General features: G+C 38.7%; 1 long non-coding RNA gene across 3 annotated transcripts in view; it reads left to right on the forward strand.

Annotated features, from left to right (window-relative positions):
• LOC122700593 overlaps positions 1-24,854 on the forward strand; it is a 173,237-nt gene that overhangs the window by 19,350 nt on the left and 129,033 nt on the right. For all 3 annotated transcript variants that reach the window (XR_006342817.1, XR_006342815.1, XR_006342816.1), the window contains one exon: positions 20,399-20,462. This is a non-coding gene — a long non-coding RNA (uncharacterized LOC122700593). The remainder of the gene's footprint in view (positions 1-20,398; positions 20,463-24,854) is intronic.

Below are 24,854 nucleotides of genomic sequence, written 5' to 3' on the forward strand. Positions count from 1 at the left end.
CTCAAGAGTCTTCTTCTTCACCACAGTTCAAAAGCATCAATTCTTCAGTGCTTAGCCTTACTTATGGTCCTTCTTTACATCCATACATGACTTCTAGAAAAACCACAACTTTGACTATACAGACCTTTGTTGGCAAAGTGATATTTCTGCTTTTAGTACAGTATCTAGACTTGTCATAACTTTCCTTCCAAGGAGCAAGCATCTTTTAATTTCATGGCTGAAGTCACCTTCTGCAGTAATTTTGGAGCCTGAGAAAATGAAGTCTGTTACTGTCTCCATTTTTTCCCCATCTATTTGCCATGAAATGATGGAACTGGATGCCCTGATCTTAGTTTTTTGAATGTTGAGTTTTAAATCAGCTTTTTCACTCTCTCTTTCACCTTCATCAAGAGGCTCTTTAGTTCTTCTTCTCTTTCTGCCATTAGAGTGTTATCTGTATATCTGAGGTTACTGATATTTCTCCTGGCAGTCTTGATTTCACCTTGTGATTCTACCAGCCTGGCATTTTACATGATGTACTCTGCATGTTAGTTTAATAAGCAGGGTGACCATATACAGCCTTAATGTACTCCTTTTCCAATTGTGAACCAGTCTGTGGTTCCATGTCTGGTTCTGACTGTTGCTTTTTGACCTGCATGCAGGTTTCTCAGGAGGCAGGTAAGATGGTCTGGTATTCCCACCTCTTTAAGAATTTTCCAGTTTTTGTGATCCACGCAGTCAAAGGCTTTGGCATAGTTAATAAAGCAGAAGTAGATGTTTTTCTGGAACTCTCTTGCTTTTTCAATGATCCTAGCAATTTGATCTCTGGATCCTCTGCCTTTTCTAAATCCAGCTTGTACATCTGAAAGTTCTTGGCTCATGTATTACTGAAGCCTACCATTAGGGATTTTGAACATTACCTTGCTAGCATGTGAAATTGTATGCACAATTGTATGATAGTTTGAACATTCTTTCGCATCGCCCTTCTTTGGGATTGGAATGAAAACTGACCTTTTCCAGTCCTGTGGCCACTGCTGTTTTCCAAATTTGCTGGCATATCGAGCACGGCACTTTCACAGCATCACCTTTTAGGATTTGAAACAGCACAGCTGGAATTCCATCACCTCTACTATCTTTGCTGGTAGTAATGCTTCCTCAGGCCCACTTGACTTCACACTCCAGGATGTCTGGCTCTAGGTGAGTGATCACCCATCATGATTATCCGGATCATTAAGACCTTTCTTATATAGTTCTTCCATGCATTCTTGCCAATCTCTTCTTAATCTCTTCTGCTTCTGTGATCTATGTTGTTTCTGTCCTTTACTGTGCCCATCTTTGCATGAAATGTTCCTGTGGTTTCTCTAATTTTCTTAAAGAGATCTCTAGTCTTGCCCATTATGTTGTTTTCCTCTATTTCTCTGCATTGTTTACTTAAGAAGGCCTTCTTATCTCTCCTTGCTTTTGTTTGGAGCTCTGTATTCAGTTGGGTATATCTTTCCCTTTCTCCATTTGCTTTGAAGAATTCACTTAAAATTTCTGCCATACATCCTTGCATATACTTCCCAAAATGTAACCAACCTACACAATCCTCACTGGTCTTGATCCCACAGAGTTGATTTCGCTCCCAAAGCACACATCAGGTTTTAAATCCACTTGCAGGGCCTTTTCAGACATTTAGTGAAAATGAAAATCAGGATGCATGATGATGTTTTAAAAATAGTACTAGTACAGTGGTGTTATAGACAGAATGATTACCTAAAATACTAAGAATTAAAAATTACATTGATTTAAAAAAAATCAGTAAACCACCTCATTTCTTGCATATATGTAGCATATTGGTTATTTGTAGGATACTGACTGTGAGGAATTGTTTTAAAACAGAAGATATAGCACTCATCCTCTTAGGAGTTCCATTTATTGGAACTGAGCGTATCCTTTTGGAGGGTGGGATTCAGATAAGGTAAAGGAGAGAGATTTCTTTTGGCAGAAAACCTTGGACAAGCTACTCAAAGTATCCTTACTACTGTCAAAAAAAATGAATGAAAGAAAAATAGTTTCTAGATAATACATTCTCTCGAACAAATTGTTTGACTTGAGAAAAGAATTTTGGACATCTCCAAAGATTCCTTTCCTCTCACCTCAGAACCCAGAAACTACAAAGCGTGAGCAGCAAGTGCAGTTGTTAAGCAAACAGTAAACACGGGAATGGCCAAACTGAATGGAATGAGCTGTGTTGCAAGGATGCTGTGGGGAGGATGGCAGTCACATGCTCTAGTAGACTTCTCATAACACCTCCCCTTATTAAAAGAACAGGAAGTAACAACCACATTTATAGACCCAGTTTTCTGGTCTCCTTTGAGGTCTTTGGTGTCTTAGATTAGGTAGTCAACCACTTGTATGCTGTTAGGTCTTCAGAGAGAAGGCCTATCCTTGCTTAAAAGCCAGTATTCTGTCTGTGTAGAGACGACATGATCCTCCAGTGAGGAGATCCAACAAATCAGTCTTCAGTGTCCTTGTGAGATGTCATCTCTGATATCTCTGTGTCTGAGAAATTGTTTTCATTTGGACTGTGACCTCTGAGCCCTTAGTCACCAACCTCAAGTGTGTATTTTTTTGGTGTGTTTTCAAGTTTATTTATCTAGTTTGTTATATGAAGGTTCCAGATGTATTTAAAGTAGAGGGAAGGGTATAAACTTGCATACAATTATACCTACCTTCACGAACTATTGTCTCATAGGCATCTTTGTTTCCTCATATCCCTATTACCACCTCTCATCCCATCCCAAATTATTTTGAAGCCAGTGCCAGACATGACATCATTTCATCCTTTAATTTTTCAGTAGCTAGCTTTAAAAGATTAGAACTTTTTTTTTAAACTGAGAAAATGAACCACATCTAAAAACTAAACCACACAGAAAAAGTCAATATTTCTTATTGTTATCAAGTAGGTACAATCAATATTCAGATTTTCTCTGTTGTCTCAAGAATTTTTATAATTACTTTTTACTGTTTGAAACAGAATACATATAAGATCCATATATTGCAATTGGTTGATATTTCTCTTCTCTTTTAATGTGTAGATCTCCCCCCCTCCCCGACCATCTATTTATTTTTCCTTATTTGTTGAGAAAACTGAATAGTGCTTGTAGAGCTTTCCATAGTGTGTATTTGCTGATGCATTCCTTTGGAGCTGTTTATAAGATCCTCTGTCCCATGTCTTTTCTCTTAGTTGGTAATTAAAACTAGGAACTTGACCAGGTTCATTTGGAGAAGGCTGAGCAAAAGCTATTGGTTCTCTATGTGAGATGTTAGCAGGTATTGATCATTGCTCAGATCCATTTATTCCTTAGAGCTAAGGAATAGCCAGCGTTGGGTAGTGTCCTCACACATTTGCCCAGATCAATACTCTGCTAAAATCCCGAGTGGGACTCTGCAGATTTTAGGAGAGCGTTCTCTATGCAGCAGCTCTCTGCCCATGTGCTCTGACCTGAGAACTGCAGCCACCTTGTTCTTCAATGCCTTCAGTTCTATGTCCTCAATTTGGGGGTTTGTGTCCCTTGAGTTACCCTCTCTGTGCCACTTCTAAGAAACCCTCAAGACAGTAAGCAGGGCAATCATGAGATTCACCTCTTTGGCTTCTCATCTCTCAGAGATCACTGTTCTTCATTCCCTGATGTCCGGTGTCTTAAGAATCATTGTTCCATGTATTTTATCAGAATTTGATGGTTGTTGTTGTTTTAGGAAGGAGGGTACATCCAGCCCTTCTTAGTCCATCTTGGCTGGATAGGAAGTCTCTGCAATTGTTTCTTTAAATTGTTTGTCTAAAAAAGTTTAACCATAGCTTATTAATTCAAGGGCTTCCCTTGTGGCTCAACTGGTAAAGAATCTGCCTGCAATGCGGGAGACCTGGGTTCGATCCCTGGGTTGGGGAGATCCCCTGGAGAAGGGAAAGGCTGCCCACTCCAGTATTCTGTCCTAGAGAATTCTGTGAACTGTGTAGTCCATGGGGTCGCAAAGAGTCAGACACGACTGAGTGACTTTCACTATTAATTCAAACACTATCTTAACATGAAGCTCAGTATTTAAAGCAAAGTGAAAAATGTTGGAATTGAAGTATGCCCGTGTGTGTACTTTGGAACACTGCTGAAGTTTTTAAACTGCCAGTGCAACCTCCAGGATCTCTTGCTGACATTTTCCCTGCCAATTAATTATGCTTTTTCCATAAGATGAGCCCTGTTTTATTTCCTGCCATTTAGAAGCAATTTTGTGGTCCTTTTATTCATTCCTTCAGCAAATATTTTGAGTGCCTACTATGTATTGTATAAAGTGTGGGAGATCCAGTGAGGAATACGATTCAACCTATCCCCTTAAAAATCTTGCCATTTGTTTTCACCCTAAAACTTGTACATGGATATTCATAACAACTTTATTAGTTAATAGCCCCAAACTGGAAATACCTAAATATCCATAATAGATGAATGGTTAAATGGACAGTGATCTATCCATAGTGTGGACTACTACTTAGCAATAATGAGTGATCAACCACTGTTAAGGGCAACAACTTGGATGAACCTCAAGGAACTTGTGTTGAATGAAGAGTTTATGTTAAGCAGATAATTACTACTTGCTTTCATTAATATAACAGTTAATAAAAACATAATTGTAGAGATGGAGGACAGATTAATGGTTGCCAGGGGTGAGAGGGCAGAAGAGGGAGTAGGTATGGAAGTGAAAGGGCAGCACTGGGAATCTGTGGTGATTGCAGTGTAGTATCTCGATTGTGGTAGTGGTTACTCAAAGCTACACGTGTGATAAAGTTACATATAGCTATACACGCACACACACATACACACAAATAAGTGCATATATAACTGATGAAATCTGAATATGCTTTGTGGATTGTAGCAATGTTAATTACCTGGTTCTACTATTGTAGTTGGCTTCTCTGGTAGCTCAGACGGTAAAGAGTCTGCCTGCAGTATGGAGACCTGGGTTCTATTCCTGAGTAGGGAAGATCCCCTGGATAAAGGAATGGCAACCCACTTCAGTATTCTTGCCCAGAAAATTCCATGGACAGAGGAGCCTGGTGGGCTATAGTTCATAGGGTCGCAGCTGTTGTGTTTATGCGAGATTTTAACCCCTGGGGACAGGGGCTGGGAAAGGGTACATGCACAAGCATGGGATAGTTCTTTGCACCTTTTTGTGGATTTTTAGTTATTGCAAAATCATATGGTTTTTCTTAAAAGGGCTTCCCTCATAGCTCAGTTGGTAAAGAATCTGCCTGCGATGCAGGAGACCCCAGTTTGATTCCTGGGTCAGGAAGATCCGATGGAGAAGGGATAGTCTACCCACTCCTTTATTCTTGGATTTTCCTTGTGGCTCAACTGGTAAACAATCTGCCTGCAGTGTGGGAGGCCTGGGTTTGATTTGTGGGTTGGGAAGATCCCTGGAGAAGGGAAGGGCTACCCACCCCAGTATTCTGGCCTGGAGAATTCCATGGACCATATAGTCCATGGAGTCGCAAAGAGTCGGACATGACTGAGCGACTTTCACTTTCACTTTTCTTAAAAATCTTGCAACTTCGTGGAAGATACAAGGAACGAAATATCCAGTTACAATACATCGTAATAATACTTAGTAAACGGGAAGTGCTCTGGGGTATGTGTTTGGAGGAATACTTATCCCCAAGTCCAGAGGCCATGTTTCTGCTTCTCCCTCGTTTGCTACAACTTCCCAGTCAGGCCCTATTTCTAACTGTGTGTGTGCGCGCTGCCATAGTCACGTCCAACTCTTTGCGACCCCATGGACTGTGTCCTGCCAGGCTCCTCTCTCCATGGGGTTTTCCAGGCAAGAATACTGGAGTGGGTTGCCACTTTCCACTCCAGGGGATCTTCCTGACACGGATTGAACCCACATCTCATGTGTCTCCTGCATTGGCAGGTGGATTCTTTACCATTGTGCCCCCCGGGGAAGCCATTTCTATCTGAGGGACGTGTCTAAGCGGTAATGGACTTGCAGAAGGCTTGTGAGTAACCCTCCTCCACCCTCACCACAGAGAGTGATGTGCCATGCTCGTTAAGACCTCAGCAAAATATCTTCACCATACAAGGCAAACATTTTATAAGATTGAGCGTGTATAAAGTAACAGGAATCTCATGTTCTCACAACATGTTCAAATGGAAGTTCAAAAACCTATTCCAGATTTAAATATCAATGAGTTTTGGATTACGCATAGCTTTGGCTCATCTGAGACCTTGTTCTGCCATCAACCCCCATCAGCCAAAGCTTGACTCTGACCTGTTTAGAAATAACCTTTGTGTGTGACGATGAACCCAGAGCTGCAGTGGGCTTTGTACATATGTTGTCACTTGTTACTGTAATGTATTTTAAATCAGTGGCAGATTGTCACATATTTTGAGTTTTCAAAAGTTATAAAAGTTTTTATCCCTTGAGACTAAGTAGAATGTGTATATTATTTCTGATATGTTGGGGGATATATTTTGGTTTTACTCCTACTGAGTAGTGAGCACTAGAAAAGCCCGTCCGTGTCAATTTATACTCTTGTCACTTTGTGACAACTCAGTTGTCTTAGAATTTTTGCCAGGATGTGTCTGTATTTCACAGATCCATGACAAGGTGGGCATCCAATGTATGGGCTGGAAATATTATGATATTATTTGTTGCTGTTGTACCAGAAACTCACCCCTCCTCTCTCAGTGTGAGGAAGACCCCCCTGGAGTTGCTCTTGAACTAAGGAAGGTGTCTGAGTCTGCGCCTGTGTGTATTACAGGAATATTCACTGGGTAACAAACATGCATAGACTTTTTTTTTTTTTCTTTTTTTATTAGTTGGAGGCTAATTACTTCACAACATTTCAGTGGGTTTTGTCATACATTGATATGAATCAGCCATAGATTTACACGTAGGGTCTCAAGGTGTACAGATAGGCAGCTTTGTCTATGAACATAGCGGCCAATCTGAGATGGCCTACATCTACTTTGTGACATTCACACTTAGTTCTATCTTTTGAACTCATTCTTCTTTTTTAAAAAAAAAGAATTGATGAAGCAGTGGGGTCTTGATCCATTTTTTTTTTCAAATTTTCCTAGAAATGATATAGAAATAATACATTTTTGAGTTAACAGGTCATTTATTATTGATCAGATCCTGAGATTTTTTCTGTTTCTTTTTTTTTTTTTTTGTGGTGGTCAATTGTGTACTACTTTTTGACATTTAATTAATTTGATTTTCTGAAATAAAAACCTGTTATTTGTGTGCTAAATCCTTTAAAACTGTTTAAGAAAACAGACAAGACGATGTCAATAGTACAACTGAATATTTCTTTCTTGTTTTCTGGTAATCTGTGCCAGTTGGATGGTCCTGATTTTTATATAGCCATGATCTTTTCTGTATCCTATTCTATCTCTGTCTATCTTAGAAAATTATTACTAATTCTTATTTATTTCTTTAAAATGTACTTATAAGGACTCTTAAGGTTGCATAACATTCCACATGTGATGTGCTTTTCCTGCAACCTTAAGATTCTACCATGTTAGTCTGGTTCTATAATACTATTAAATAATATTATAAGCATTTTTCTTGGAGAGGAATAGGGATTAACAGGAAGCAGTGGCTTTTTCATAGATTTGGGAAGCTCTGAAATGTTTTTTTTCTAGGCAGCTTAAATATCCTTGAAACATTAATTTTGGAATAAGAGTTGCATAAGCACCAGTGTAATTCCTCCTCTTTATAAAGAGAGGCACCGCCACCATCTGCCTTCCTTGCCCTGCGCGTGCCTGAGCAAGATTGAGCTGAATGTACTGGCTCCCACCTGTACCCAAGCCCGTCGGTGCCTGGACCAAACCCAACGACAATAGGAAGCATATTTAGAGCCTTTGTTTCTCCCTCAGTGGGTACATCTGGTGCCCAACAACAGCTGCTAGCCTCACTGCTCATTCCCAGCTCAAATCTCTGTAGTCTGCTGGATCCTGGAGGCCCTGACTCTGAACCTAGCCCCAAGGGACCCTCCTGGCTTCATGGTTACAGAAGTTATCCCCTTTTCTCTCTTTACAGGTCGAGGTCTCTGCTAGTTCTTCTTGGATCTTTGGCTGCTGTCTCTTCACTTCCCACTGTAGTGTCTTACAGAACATGATCAGATCTGAAATGACCACTCCTTGCCTGATTTCTAGGTATCCAGGTAGTGGCTCCTTCCTCTGCCTGGTTTGATACCAAGTTACTGGACTACAGTCCATAAGGGTCGCAAAGAGTCAGATATGACCAAAGTGACTTAGTATGCAGCACGCGAGCACCCACAGCTGCAGATGACTTCAGCACTTGCTGTACCCTTTGAATATTATGCCTATCTCACTGACCCTTGGGGGACAGCCTTGGATGGGGCCAGCGCTGCGTTTATGATACCAAATGTGAGAACTGGCCCAGTATTGCCAAACATCCATTCTGCCTCACACCTGTAACTGGGAGAAGGACCACTGACATCATCTGTCTCTGGAGAGTGGCCTCTCACTGATACCATAGTCAGAGGCTCACTCACTTTTTTTTTTTCCTTCCATATTTATTTATTTATTTTATTTGGCTGCATCAGGTCTTAGTTGTGGCACGTGGGATCTTTCTCTGCAATGCACAGACTCTAGTTGTGGTGCAGGTTTAGTTGCTTCAAAGCTTTTGAGATCTTAGTTCCCTGACCAGGGATTGAACCCTTGTCCCCTGCATTGCAAGGAAGACTCTTTTAACTACTGGACCACCAGGGACGTCCCTCACTCACTTTCTTATTTGCTATTTAACTCTTCCTAGTTCCAAAAGCTTTTTCATAACTTAACAATAAGATGATTACAGTAAAGAATGGAACTAAGGCAAGTAAGAAATAAAGGGTAGGATTAAACTGAACCAGAAAATCTAGTCCCTGCTGCAAAATAGCCTGGAGTTGAGTAACTTGACTTTTAGGCTTAAGCTTTCTGCCAGTCAGATAAAAAGGGAGGTGTAAAATTGATACATTTTGGGGAAGAATGCATTTTCATTATATAAAATTTTTGTATCTGATTATCATATTAAAATGCTAGTGCATGCTGTTGAATTTTAATCCTTCCTTTCTAGCATGATATACTTCAAAGAATCATTCTTCAAAATGCCTTTAGATGAACACTATTGAGTCACTTTCTAGTATCCACAGTATAAAGTGCAGAGATACATGTGAAAATAATGATATACATATGCTGCTCAATATATTAAAAAATATTATTATCTCAACAGGTAATAACTATAAAGGTTACCAGTATATTTTCTTTTGTAAGTAAGTCTTTCAAGGTCAGTGTACATTTTTACACTTACAGCATTAACTCAGTTTGGACTGGTCATAGTCAAGTGCTCACTAGCCACTTGTGGGTTAGTGGGGTAGTGGTGGAAGGGGCCAGTCTTTGTTGTAATATCCTTGTGATAATTTCAGTCTTGGGATTTCTCAGCTACAGTTATCATCAAGAACCTTGTAAGGCAAATTCTTCGGTGTTCCTTGTACTGAGTGATCATTAATCTGGAAGTTATTCTTTTATATGGCCAAAAAAAATTGTTAAGAAGAAAAAATAAAGTCAGTCATTATCGAGAAAGTGAATAACATGCTTCGAATACTTATGGACCCTTACTTTCAATCCCTCATCACTAGTGAATGAATTAATTTATGTTATCTGGGAGATTCTCTTGATCTATTTGTATGCCACCTGTTTCCATAAGACTTCCATGATTTCAAGAGCTTTCTCTTCTAGGGTTCCAGCAGGAATTAGTTGGTATTTTTTCAATGATATTCATAATTTTTTGCTTGGCATACAGTTACTGGTTAATTTCTTTGTTAGCCCTGGTGGAGAACTGAGACTTGTTGACTGTCCTCCTCCCCTTCCATGTGCTGCGTGGAGTAAAGTGTACTCAGTAATTCTTGTTGAATGAATGCATGTGTCTTCTCCTCTGACTTATGGTCTGGAAAGCAGGGGCATGCTTTTGACTCCTCTGGTGTATTTGTAGCCTAGTGTGGGGAATGTACTTGATGCTTGATGAATTCTTGCTGACTGGACCCAGGACTCATTGGCCTTCCTGGTGTTGGTCCAAAACTGTATCCTCAAACTATTAAATTACATTCCCTGAAAAGAAAATCATTGTTTTCATTTGGAGGGAGAAATACAAACACACATCACCAACATTCCTTACTGGTTCATAACTGACTCTATGAAAAAGGAAAGAATTAATGGAGAAACTGACACTAACTTTAGTTGAATGCCAATGAAGTATAATATATAGTTTTTGCCAGAAGGAAAAGTAGGGCTCTTCTTAAAATTTAGTTTTAATTCGAGTAGAACTCTCATTGTAGGTGCTAAACATTATGTTGAAAGAATCTAGTCTGTGCATATTTGAGTCATTCATTCTTTCATCTGTTAGACACTGAACACCTGTTATAATTAAGACATTGTGTTAGGCACAGGGTAAAAAACCAAAACATTCTGACCCTCAGGTTGCTCCCATTTTAGTTGGCAAACCAGAACACGCCAAAGACCTTTTTAAACCATTTTTAAATGTAGATCTAGCTAGCTACTAATGGGAAAAAGATTCAGTAAATCTAATTTTCATTCTGTTTTTCCTTCAGTGGTGTTGGCTAATAAGTATTTTTAGAATAAATGTGTATATAGTGGTTTGTTTTTTAAGATGTTACATTATTTGGCATTTATTATATTTTATTTATTTCTTTGATTGATTAATTGCAGTTAAATTACCTTAGCATGCTAGAACAGATTTTACAGATTTTGACATATGATTAAATAGCATAAAGCATAACTAATGTGGTTTTTAGTGGCATGCTATGTATTAAAGCATAAAATTTAAACACACACTTCATCAGGAATTTTTGCAGTTACAGTGAATTAGAAAGATTTAGATACTGGAACTCTCCCCCACTGCTCCATGCCTTAAGGGAGGGGCAAGAATTTTATAATTAAGATTATTATAGAAGAGTATCCTGACATAACTGATTGACTTTAGTGATGTGCCTTGAAAGTTCAAATTCAAGGTGTGCACTTATTTCAGTCAGCTTATTCTGAATGTTTAAATAAGAAATACTATTTCTGGGTATTCTGAATAACTCGTTGTACATTTATTCCTAATAGTGAGCATTTGGACTAATGATGGATTACTAATGAGCATGTAAATGTACCACCTGATTACATTAATATATGATCTTCCATGACGAGGTCTGAAATGAACATTTCTAATATGTATTTCTTTTCCCCAAATAGGCACTGTGGTGTATACTGAGCAGGACCGAGACAAGGGTGTTTTTCTTAAGAGCCACTGATTTAGTCAATTATCAAAAATCACATTATAATAAATGCTGTTCTAAGAATTTTGATTAACCTTTAAATAAATGTTACTTTGAAAAAAAACCCTGCCAAATGTGTTAATAATAAATTTTGAAGTGGTAGTAATTGCAAGTATGGCTTTATAGATAATATAGTTAATTGATACCACCCTCTCAAACATATATAGCACCTCAGCTGCTATGAGGCCATGTGATAGTGATGGTGTCTATGGCGTTTTTGATGCATTAAGGATGATATGAGCAAAATGGAAACTTAGAGTGCTCATCAGGGTCATTCTCTCATGGACATCTGATGCCCATGGTCAAGTAAATTTTTAATGACACATAGTCACTACACACCTTTCAGCCTTCTGAAGAGGTAAGTGTGCATTGATCTGTCCTAATTAGCCTTGCAGAGTACTTCAGACGTTCTTGCATGAACACTATTATTTAATAAAATGGGGGCTGTTTTTTTTTTCCCCCACAAGCTCAGCACTTGTGCCTTGGATGGCTGTACTGTTGTGGGTTTGTTTTTTTTAAACTCAAGTCTTAATGTTCATTCTTGTCTTTTGTCTAGCAATGTAGTATCAATGCGGCTGCATAAAAAAGTAAGCAAAATTAAGGAATGGGTCTGATTATGAAGGTTTGTTGCTATTATAAGAAACCCATAAAGCACACATCTATTCCTTTCCTAATGTATAGGGTGCTGACTGCATAAAATTGCTTGGAGAGACATTAAGGATACACAGGCAATTCTGTTGAGGTGTGCAGTGGGATGCTTTTATGTTTGGCAATAAAGGTGGCCCTGGAATATCTGATTTGCAAAATAAAAGGTAGCCAAAGCAATTTGCAGTTGTTCTAGATTGAAACTTTAGGGACATCTTCTTTTTAAAAGGAGTTTACTTTTCCTTGGAGTTTGGAGTCTATAAACAAGAATCCTGAGTTTGCTCAGTGTTGGAGTCAGTCAAGCATTGTCTATTATTACTTCATAGGATTTGAAGGTAGGGGAATTTCTCATGTAGATGCTTCTTACGCTTGTGGTGGTATTTGGTTCCTAATGGGATACAGACCAGGTGGTGTTAAATCTTATCCCAGGGATAAAGTCTACAGTCAGAACTTCTTAGAGGCATGAATATCACTTGGTAGATGTGGTTCACTGGTTATTGGATTATTTTTTCTTAAGAAAATGAAACAAGAGTAGGCTCCTTTTGAGCTGTGGGTCTGGCCATTGATGACAATGTTTGGAGTTGTCCTCGTCTGCCAGGAAATCAGGCATCTCTTCCTGCTGTTTCATGGCCACAAAGTTGGCTATCAGACACCTCAAATGCCTCCTTTACCTGTTTGCTGATACCAGAAGTTGCACAGAGATGAAAATTTGAGGGTCTTATGAATAACCCTTGAAGTGTTAACACTTTGTTTAAAAACGCCAGACCCATAGATCTCAGAGTGAGCGAGCTTACCAGCTCTTTCTGGAGAATAGGATTTTGAAAGTGGGGTGGCTAAAAACAATGAGGACACTGAGGGGCAAGCACGTAAGAGGAAGTGCCTCGTGAGCATAGTAGAGGCAAGATAGAAGGCTCGGTGGGAGCAGGGTTAAAACAGAGGAGGACGAGATTTGCTTTGTCTACCATATAGGAAAGCTCTGAAAACGTCATACTTTCTAATTACAGTTTTAAAGCACTTTTAAAAATCCTAGTTTAAAACTGGATTTGTTTTCCGTTTTCTTAGGTATAAAATTTATGATTTCATTGCTGTCACATGCTATCTTTGAATTACTTAGTTCAGGTATTTCAGTTCAGTTCAGTTGCTCAGTCGTGTCCGACTCTTTGCGACCCCATGGACTGCAGCACGCCAGGCCTCCCTGTCCATCACCAACTCCCGGAGTTTACCCAAACTCATGTCCATTGAGTCGGTGATGCCATCCAGCCATCTCATCATCTGTCATCCCCTTTGCCTCCCGCCTTGAATCTTTCCCAGCATCAGGGTCTTTTCAAATGAGTCAGCTCTTCACATCAGATGGCCAAAGTATTGAAGTTTCAGCTTCAACATCAGGTATTTAAGAAGCATTTATTGAACATCTGCTATGGGCTAGGTAGTATGTTGGATGCTAAGGAAAAAAGATGATTCTCCTCTATAATGTTTCTGTCAGTTACTATGCTTTAGATTATAGGTAACAGAAAACCCAACTTCAAATGGCTTTAGGAATAAGAAAATTTGTTGGCCCCACCACTGAAAGTCCAGAGGTAGGTGGAATTCAGAAAAATTCTAATCTAGTAGTTTTGACTTAGTTCCTTTCATCCTTTTTCCTTACCTTCTTGGTGGATCAGCGTCATCAGGGGCTGGTAGCAAGACAGCTATCAAGCAAGAGGGGCTACTTCTGAGTCTTTCTTGAAGAGTTAGAAAGGCTTTCCCAAGAGCTTCAAAGAAACCTTGTCTTGGATTTTATTAGCTCTAAGAGGCCAAGCCTTTGCAGGCAATTACAGGACTGGTAGTTATGGCTATATATGGGTTTGGTGAGAGCATTGGTGGGGTGGGGAGTGTGGGAGGATTTTCATTCTAGATTGATGGAGATGAGGGATTCAGAAAAGGATTCCTAGAAGAGATGCTGCCCGAACTAAATCCAGGAGGATGAGAAAGAACAAGGCGGTGGAGAGGGTATGCAGGAAATGAGGGACATGGGTGCAAAGACATAGAAGTGAGAGAGTACATTGTACAAAAGCAACTCCCTTACTCATTCCTCGTCTCAGCTTCACCTTTTCTTGCCAGAGAGGTTTAACAGAGCCTTGTGTGGTCCCCTCCTTCCCTGTACTTAGCCCATCTTTACCACTCACCACACTTCACTGTTATTTGTTCACTGCCTATTCTTCTCCACTAGACTCTGTGAGGGCAGAGTCCATGCCTGTTTAATTGCATGTCTGTTCCTGGTGCCTAGCATGTTGCCTGGCATCGTAGGGAGCTAGTAAGTGCTTGTTAAATGTACAAATGAATCAGTGATCTACTATTCTTTTATTAAGGGCTTTCCAGGTGGTGCTAGTGGTAAAGAACCCGCCTGCCAATGCAGGAGATGGTAAGAGACATGGGTTGGATCCCTGTGTCGGGAAGATCCCCTGGAGGAGGGGATGGTAATCCACTCCAGTATTCTTGCCTGGAGAATCCTATGGACAGAGGAGCCTGGCAAGCTACAGTCCATAGAATCACAAAAAATCAGATATGACTGAAGCAACTTAGTATGCATGCACATATTCTTTTATTAAATGACAGCATTTGGACCTCTTCATTTCTACATTGATAAGAATGGTTATAACATTTATGGTCCTGATTAGGCTTCTTATAAATAGTCATGAAATGTGGGTGGTGAAACATGAGTCTTGCAGTTTCTGAGGAGTTTTTTGACTCTGATATGATGAACTAGTCTGGATAGGGTTTTTCTCAAGCATAGTTGTGCATATCTATACACTGTACAGTTCCAAAATGGGACAAGACCATAAAAGTCAATGAGACTCATGTGTTGGATGAGTATTTGTCTATTGGAATGCTGTCTTTCCTCATCACATTCTTAAAAGGTAAACCCATGTGATAAAATTCCAGCTCAGGTGACTTTCTGATGTTTCTTTTAGTTTTATGATTTTAGAAGCTTCTAATTAGATGATTAATACATGATTTTACTGATATTAACCAGAAATCACCTTTCTGTCTGTTCTTTGATGTGTTGTATACTAGTAGTGGACTGTGGAGTTGGGGAAGGATTTTGCTGGATTCTACTAGACTGCATTTTCCATTTGAAGTTTTAAAGTAAGCTTCATATATTGAAATAAATTAATGAAAAGATGCTTTTGGCTAGAATAGCATATAGTACTTGCTGCTCATTAGCATCAGTATTATAATTTATAAAGCACCAACAATTGAACATCTTAAATGTTTAACTTGGAGAAAAAGAATATTATAATAATAATATATAATGATATTGATATCTCATATTGGAATCTAACCCTCGATTCTGTTTGTGATGTTAAGGATTTTTTGCAGTGGGCTAGTGAGTCTCTAAAGATCTCTAAGGCAAATTCTAGATGTCTTCCCAGAGTATGTCACAACTCTGTCTTGTGTAGTCTTTCTAAATACTTTTAAATGTACCTGAAAGTGTGAAATCTCTTAATTTAGTGAATTCCTTACGATATCAACTAGACAGAATCGTTTTATTGATTAAGACCTCTTTTAGAAGTTTATTTAGCTTTTTCTAAGTTATAGAAACTGTTTTAAACTTGGGAACCACTGTTCCATTAATTATAAGTAATTTTTACACATTTTCACACAATCTGTAATATATTTCAGACAGTTCCGATTAGAAGATATTTTTGAGCAGTTCATGGAATTATAACCCCAAATTTCTGCTTTCTGGAAGAAATTACTTTGGGGGGCAGTTAATAACAATAAGAATTGCAAAAATGCTCCCACTTAATGCCTTATTTAGTGTTATCATCAAAGATAGCATTTTCCTTTATATAAATATCACATTCCTGTAATATTAATAAGTTCTTCATTGTTATGAAAAATTAGCTTTTTAAGGTACATTATGGTTCTATAGTTATATGTAAGAAATAGAACTGTGTAATTAATGGACACTGCAAATGATTTATAAGTTTCCCATGTAATTGTGACAGGTGAACACATATTCTCTAATTGAAGGAAGCAAAGGAGATGAATAACCTTGTCTATCACAAAGTATGGTTGGTTGGGACATTCTCTGCTTTGAGACCCTGGGAAGGAAAAGAAAACAACCTTTGTTGAGAAGTTTTTTGGAGGTTCTGCTGTTTGGGGTAGAACAACGGGTGGACTTCCCCCGTGGCTCAGTGGTAAAGAATCATCCTGCAAAGCAGGGGCCACAGGTTCAATCCCTGGGTTGGGAAGATCCCCTGGAGGAAGGCATGGCAGCCCACTCTGGTATTCTTGCCTGGAGAATTCCATGGGCAGAGGAGCCTGGCAGGCTACAGTACATAGGGTCGCAAAGAGTTGGACACGACTGGAATGACTTTGTACGCACTCACACAAATCTTTGGTAGAAATCTTTGGAAAGTATCTGGTCCGTGTTTCCCCTTCTACTGAGAAGAAGACTGGATTTAGTGAAGTTAAGCCCCTTGCCCAGAGCCTTGCATGACAAATGAGCCTGCAGAGGAGCCTGGTGTCTCCTGCCCTCAGGCTTATGGATGTGCTTTGCACAGCATCAGGCTGCTCTCTTGGACTCTTATGTGAAAGAAACTTAACCACACATGAGAAGCAAAATCCTTTTGCATGAATTCATTAATAAAAATATTACGGTGGTTTTGCAGTTTCACAGAGTGGAGCTTTACTGACTTCAGAAAGTGAAGGAGTTAAGCTCCCCAAATACTAAATGAAATCTACTCATAATTTTTTAACAAAGCAAAACTTATTTAGGAAAACTTTTCCCGAGTTCACCAGAAGCCCAGGCTCCTCTTGGAAGGAAAGCAGGTTGAGGCTGTTGAAACTCAGCTCTGCATTGTGATTTTCTCCTCCGAGAGCTTGGGAGATTGGCATTACTCCGCAGCAGTGTCACAGCCCGCAGTCATTTAATGCCTCTTCTTGTGAGGCCAGGATTCCACGCCCAAGTGCATTTAGTAGGTCAGTACAGTAATTTTAAATGTCTTTCTTTCAATCTTTTGCCATCTTCAATTATACCTTTCCACCCTGCTATTTGTGTAATTTTCTTCTGTCTGAAGTCTCTTTACTGTTGTTCTCTATTGCACAGCATGACAAATTACCCATCAAGCCATATCTTTTCAGCCCAGAAATGCGCAGTAACACGGAGTCATGGCATTATCGCATGTTGCGCACTTTATTTCCTCACAGTTCATTCAACTGTGTCACTTTATTTTCCTGGCTTCCTTTTGTCATCACGGAGATTAACCATTTTATCCTTCCTAAACTTTGGAAACAATTAGAATGTCATTATAGTGGAAGCTGAGAGTGAATGCTTGCTTAGGACTATGTGGAGTATACTTTTCACATTATCAGTGGCAAAATTAAAGCCATGAATCCTGAGTCCGTTTCGAAGGAGAGACTTCAGAGGTTATTATACAGCTGAGTAACCCTGGCTCTGGACAAGAGAATTATTTGAGTCTGTGGCCACCAAACACATTAACTGTAAGAAACCATTTAGCCTGACATTGAGTACCTGATTCTTCTGTTCTGCGGATTATGAAACTCTCAGGGGCCCGTGTGTTCTGTACACAAAATCTTTTTTTCCCTCTTAGCTTTGGCTAACTACCAGTAGTGTGCAGTGTGCAATGAGATACAATAGACAGTGCAAGTGTGTGTTAGAGAATCAATTGGTATTGATGCTGTAATCAGCAGGGCTGCAGCTGGTATGTAGACACATCACTGGAAATGGTGATTAAGATCATATTCAAAAAAAAAAAAAAAGATCATATTCAAAAGCATTCAGAAAAACCCACAACGTTTAGATCACTGTTCAGATAGATGGCTGTTTTATTGGGACAGACTGAGGTGGACAGCTCATGGTACTCCTAGATTCTTCTAAGATGTTTTTTTAACTTAATATATTTTATATGGTAAATTTGTATTTTAAATGTTATATTTATAGTATCCAGGATAGTGGTTGTTGGTAAGCCAACAAACAAAAAGTTCAAAGTTCTTTTGCCACAGCCAGCTTCCAGCCTGCCAGATAATAAATACAAGCTGCTCTAGGGAGAGGGTAGGAGGAGGAAAAGGGTGTGGTTACAGTGTGGCTCTAGTCTGAAAACACACCTCTTGAGTTGGTTGGGAGGGCAAGGGGAAGACAGAGACAGAGAAAGAAGCAGAGGGGGACAGAGGGAGGGAGAGGTGGCGAGAACAAAAATGAATGTGAGGTGGTCTGGAGGGGAAAGGCCATGGGAAAAGCCAGTAAGGATCGTGGCATGGCAAAGGATGTTCTCAGAACTTAAATAAATGGAACAGTGGGAATATGAAGTGAGGTTCCCTAACCAGGCATTTACTACCCGTGAGCAAGTAATTAGCTAAAAATATTAGCTATTTATTTCATTTAGGAGAACTTTAGGATGAAAGAGACTTGAGCTAGAAATGGCAGTTGCTTTCATAAAACTCATTTTCTACTCTAGATCCACATTTTCCTGTGAACACCTTTAGGTTGTACTAAAAATGGAGTGATTGAAATCTCAACTGCATATATAATTTTCAATTTTAACTGTTTTGAAAAATAGAGAATAAGCTGGAGGTTTAAAATAAAGTTTGGTATGGAAGTCTTGTCTTTTTATCTCTGCATTATCTTTGACACTCAGCTAAGCTCTAGTCTAGAAGTATCAAAGCCCAGCTGAAAGATAGAAGAAGGAAATCAGAACCAGGGAATGTGTCTTTTAGAAACAGTGACCACAAAAAAGGCAAGCTATTGATATTATCGTTAAGGTTGGGATTTCATGAAGGTAAGCTGCTATTGAGAGAGGAAGGACTTAATACTTTAAGATAATAGTTTTTTAAACCATAAAACACATCAAGCCTTACTTACCGTATGTGATTTTTAACTAGCAGCCAGTAAAAAGAAAAGAAAAAAGGGAAGAGTGAGAGATTTCTAGGGAATGAAAGAGGAGATAACAATGAAAAATTAAAACTCGAGAGAAATTCCTAGCTTTCAAAATACTTTTAAATGTATTTTTCTATGTTAATCACAAGCTACCTACAGATAAAAATAGGAGAGAAATTATTAAAGCCCTTTTAAGAGATAGAGAAAATGAGACTCAATAGAAAAGAGATTTACCTGAAGTCACATAAGGAAGTGAACAAAGCAGTTTTTCTAGAACTCGGCCGTGCAGTATGGTAGCCACTAGCCACTGGGGCTGTTGAGCCCTTGAAAGGTGCCTGGTCCTATTTGAGATGTGCTGCACATATAAAATACACACCAGATTTCTAGAAGCTACTACAAAGAAACAGGAATATTTTATACAACCTTATGGACATATTGGACTTCTCAGGTGACTTAGCATTAAAGAACCTGCCTGCCAATGCAGGAGGTGAGGGTTTGATTCCTGGGTCTGGAAGATCCCCTGGAGAAGGGAATGGCAACCCACTGCAGTATTCTTGCCTGGAAAATCCCATGGACAGAGGAGCCTGGCGGGTTACAGTCTCTGGGGTTGCAAAGAGTGGGACACGACTAAACAACAACAACAAAAAATGGATATATTGGGTTCAATAAAAATATTATTGAAATTCATTCATTTGTTCCTATTTATTTTTTAATGTGGCTACTGGAAAATTTTAAATCACTTATGTGACTTGCATTATATTCCTCTTGCTCCTCTTGGCACCTCATCTAAGACTTCCCAGAAAAATAAAGGGAAGGAAAAAAAGGAGAGAGAACTGGATATAGTTGGAAGCATTCATTCTCCAACTGTGTCTCACTGAGTACCTAATATTTACAAAAGTGATTCTAGGCAGTATATTGAGCACATTTTGAGGAGAGGAGAAATAAATCATAACAGGGGGAGAGACTATCTTTTCTGGAGTTCTTTAACAAGTTAGCGAAAGAAGCATACAAAGGATTCTCTCATTAGATTTGATCAGATCTCTTCTAAAGGAACCGGAGTAGTGTAGAGGTGCAGAGCCCAAGATCTTCCTGGCTGGGTGGGGACATTGGTCTCACCCACCCAAGGGCATTTGATGGCAGGTGCCGGAGGGGGTACGCCGCCTGTCATATGGCCTATCCAAGCGGAGTCCACCCACACGGGGGAGGACCTTGCCCGGGGACAAACGTGTGAAGCACATTAGGGAAGAGTGTATGAAAAACGCAGCTAGCGTAGGAATAAAGGAAATGTTGAAAAACTAATGAACCATAAGATCTCCGTAATCGTCTCTTAATAGGCACATTGTTGAATAACACTGGTGTGCGCTAGGTTAGTTATAACTTGTTACATCCGATTTCATGAGCTGCATGGCGGTGCACACCTCATTCAGGAGGAAGGGACTGAACCCAATGTTGTCACTTAGAACACACCCCAGTAATTACTGCTACAGATTCCCGTCTCTAAAATATTAATATTTTTACAGGAACCGTTTTCAAGACCTGCAGCGCAATAAGGGAAAAATTGAACGACTCTTGCCGTTTTTCAAGGTTTGAGCAGAAGGGGGGGAGAAAGAGACTTGTGTGATTATTTTAAATGAAATTCCACTTTCAAACTTCTCGATCTATTTGAAATCTGTCATTTTAAAATTAATAACTGTTTTCCCTTAACGCAGTCTGTGTAAAGAAACCGAATCCACTTCTGAGCATTTCTCCTGCCTTCCCAGATACATGGAAATTCACTACTGTTGCTGACAAACAAAATGCCACAAGATTTGTCATACAAATCACATTATAAGAGGGTTCCAAAAACTTGACAACGTTGACAGTTGTTTTCAGCAAATGGCTGCTTTACTCTGTACTGTCAATGTTGATGTCCTTGTGCACGTGTAAAAGAGCAATGTGATTAAGGCAAGCTTGTCCACGCTATGTCTGAGCCAAGTTTTCCGTCTCCGCGTGGCACTGCAAGATTGCTCAGCTGTTGCAGATAAGGCAGGAATAGCTAGCAGATTTCTGCCATTTAAAAAAAAAAAAAATGTTCTCTGGGCATGCATTTCTGTAGGAATTTACCAACATCTGCTGCTGACCTAAGTTTTCTCTAGAAGTGGCATATTTAATTTATATAAGTAATTCACAATGGTGTGGGTCAAGCCTCATTTCCTTTAGAAATAATGAGTTGTGTTCACCAAGAAGAGACGGGTTGACGTTTAATAACATGTACATTCTCTAAATTGTCATTGTAGTCTCAGCCCTCACACTTTCTTGGCCAATCTTACATTTATTTTCTGTGTGTTCTCTAAATTATATTTCAGCAGGAAACTTTTTAGAAAGAAGAATAAAGAGCTGAGAGATTTTGGTGATTCCACAGAAGGCCTACATTTCACACTTATCTTTTTTTTTTTTATAGGCTCTCTGAAAATGTTTGATTTTTGGAAGCTAATTTATTCTGGGAGAATTTTGTAGTTGAATTTTAGCATGACTTAAAATTGTCATATGTGCAGTCCTCAAAAGAACATACAGGATTTAGGTATTTCCCATTGTCAAGATAACTTTTGACTTTGGACATGATTTATTTACCATTTTGTTGACCATGGCTCAATTTTGAAATTTACTGTGTGTCTGTTGCTACCATTTTAATTCAGCTTCTTTTAAAATGTGAATGCTCTTCAGGTAAAAATACAAAACTTAACTTAGTCCTGGCAATTCAAACCTGTCTTGTAATGCATTTGCTATTTGATTCATCTATTCTTATTCTTGGTCACCTTCTAGTACAGCTGCATGCTTTAACTGTCTGACTGGTCTTTGAAAATCTTAAACCACATTCTTTGGAACAGTTGCTTCATGTTGGTTGAAATTCTCTGTGGCACTTTTTTCCATTCGCAGGAGCCAACAGCCACCATAGCAGACACATAGTTTCCAAGAACTTAGGCACGGTTCATGATTCCTGAATCTCAACAATTTCATGTAGAAACTGCAATACCATTTACAGTGTATAAAATCTTTGTGCTTTAAAATTTTTAAAAGGTATACATTTATAGTGTGATGTTAAATTAGCATACATCATTTTAAAATATTTTCATTCTTACAGCTAGCAAAGGGACACAATTTTAAAACCCACTATTAAAATTAATCCAATTAACTGAATTGAGTAATTAGCTAAAGATGTGAGTGAAAAATTAATTTTAGGAAAAATTTAGGATGAAAAGTGACTTGAACTAGAAAGGATAGTGGCTTTCATAAAACACCTCTGTATTTTCTAATCTAGATCCACGTTTTCCCATGAACACCTTTGGGTTGTACTAAAAATATAACAATCGAAAGTTCAAATTTTAAGTCCCAAATTACTACCTTTCAGATCCAATGAGGCATCTAAAAAATGGGTCAAGGTAACAATGCATAATTTGAAAAGTTAACAAAAAGTTGCTAATGGAATAAAATGAAAGTCAATATAATTGTGATAACCTTTAACACCTGTCTTATTTCTGTTGTCAATTAAACATTTTAGGAAGCAGATATTCTTGTGGAAAATTTGCCACAGTTAGCATCTTTATTTTCATATAGTCAAGGGGTGAGACAGGAAAAATTTCCCATAGAGTGTTTAGATCCTCTGATTAAAGTCTGACCAAGTCTGGTCAGTGTTTAGATCCATCTGACCAAAAAGGCATGAGTGGTTTATAAAAAAGTTGAGTAAATAAAGAGAAGCAAGATATGTATGAATAGATAAGGGCACACAGGCAGGAAAAACATGGCTTTTTTTCCTACAGATTTTCATGTATTTTTATTTTGTAAAATTTCATCACCGTTTTATTGATGATGACTTTTTGTACTTGAATAATGATATTTCATTTATGAGATTTATGACATTCTGGTCTTAGCCTTTTCCTTAGTTTTGATTTTGTGTGTAAGTCCAGAAGTGTATAATCTGTCTGTAACTCAGATCTTGTCACTGCCAATATCTTCCCAAGACTGATTCAGTCCAGTTGTAGATATGTTATAGATAGACAAAAGCAAAGGGTGAGGAAAATAAAACCATTACTTGTGTATATGGTGTAAAAAGAAATTCTTTTCTCTGAGTAAACACGTTAAGTCACATTCTTCAATGCACAATTTGAGTTCATCTCCTGACACAGTTGTTGTCAGGAGAGAAGTGAAGATAAGTTGTTCTTTAGGGACTTCTGTGAGATATCAGAAATATATCATGTGGATATCTCAAACAATTGTACTTCTTACCCTATACTCCTGAAGGCCGTAAAACTCCTCTTTGCAAGGTGACCGGATTTTACTGGTGGATGAAGGATGATGTGACTGCTTCTCATTTGCTTCTGAACTTTCTCATGATACTGAGAATTTCATGAGACAAAAGTAATGTTATCAATCATGCTATAAATACTTATATGAAAGTTTTATTATGTTTTTCTGGGGTGTGCAAGATGAAATTCCTTTTACTGAACATTTTGAGTGTTCGGAAATATTTTACTGGTGGGTTTTATTCTGTGTCATTTGGGTTTGCTGCAGAATATTAGCCAGGGTTTGGGGATGAAAGTAAGGTTAGAGTAAACGGCCACTGGAGAACTGGAGAAGCTTTCTCTCCAGGGCAACTCTGCTCTGGCTATATTTTTGAGAAGGGTAGTAGGCAAAGACTTGTAAATGGTGGGGAGGATAGAGGGTCACTAAATACATCACAAACTTTAAAATGGTATGTTTTGTTTTTCTGATGGATTATCAATTGTGATTAAAAGCTACCATGACCTCCTGTCACTCCCCAGGATAAATCTAGATTCTTCTGTGTGGCACAGAAAGACTCCATGCACCATCGACTTTTCAGACTCTTCTATATAGCCTCTTCATAGCTACACCAAGCTAAGAATGGCTGAATATTACCATGTTCTAATCATATCTGGAATGTCTTCCACCAGGAAACCATTTCAGTTTCTCCACCTTTGGAACATGTATTTACTTTCAAGATAGGATTCAAATGACATCTTTTTTTTTTTTTCATTTATTTTTATTAGTTGGAGGCTAATTGCAATATTGTAGTGGTTTTTGCCATGCATTGACATGAATCTTCTTGATGAAACTTCCCTTGACCACCCAGAAAGGCACAAGGTCCTTCTGTTTTGTGATTATTTTAGCATTTATTCATAGTGCATCATACTGTACAGGTTTTGAAGGTATCTTTATCCCTCAGGCTAGACTGTGAGTCTTTTGAACGTAAGGATTATATCATATCCATTTTTGTATTCCTTTGATCTTGCATAGTACCAGGCCTATGGTAGATGCCATTTAAGTATTTGTTGATGGTGATGTAGCTTTGTATAGTATTTGTGTCCCAGCCTCCAACTGTTAGTGTGAGTTCACCTATCATCAGAATCTCTCATGTACCAGACATGTTGAGAAATCTATCTACAAATGAAATGCTCTCCATACCTATCATTGACATTCAAGAGCCCTTACAGGATTCATTTACCTTAAATAATAAGTTTATTTTATGTGCGGTTCATTTCGTGGAGCCAGCATCATTGCTTTTAGTATAACACTTCATACAGAAGAACTAATTTAGACACATTGCAACTCATAAAGATGTAACAGAACCACATGCCTACCATTTTTATTTGAAGGTATTCACTGCAACTCAGAACTAAAGCTGGTAGAGAAAATTAACTCGAAAACCTGAAATACTAATACTTCACATAACAACTTGTCAGTTTTAACCATTCAGACCATAGCTAGGAATTAAGAAATAATCAAAAGGGCACAGAAATGCAAAGGAAATAAGTTCCCAATGTCAGTTATGGCAGAAGAGTTCCTCATTCTTCCACTCAGACAGGGCTACTCATTCTTATGTTCCAGTTCTAACAAGCGTTTGTTTGTTCACATGCCTTTAGGAGATTCGAAGGGGCAAATGACTCAAATTTGGGATGATTGAACATGTAGATTCAGGCA

The sequence above is a fragment of the Cervus elaphus genome, chromosome 9 (genome assembly GCF_910594005.1).
Source record: "Cervus elaphus chromosome 9, mCerEla1.1, whole genome shotgun sequence".
In the NCBI taxonomy this organism is placed as follows: Eukaryota; Metazoa; Chordata; class Mammalia; order Artiodactyla; family Cervidae; genus Cervus; species Cervus elaphus.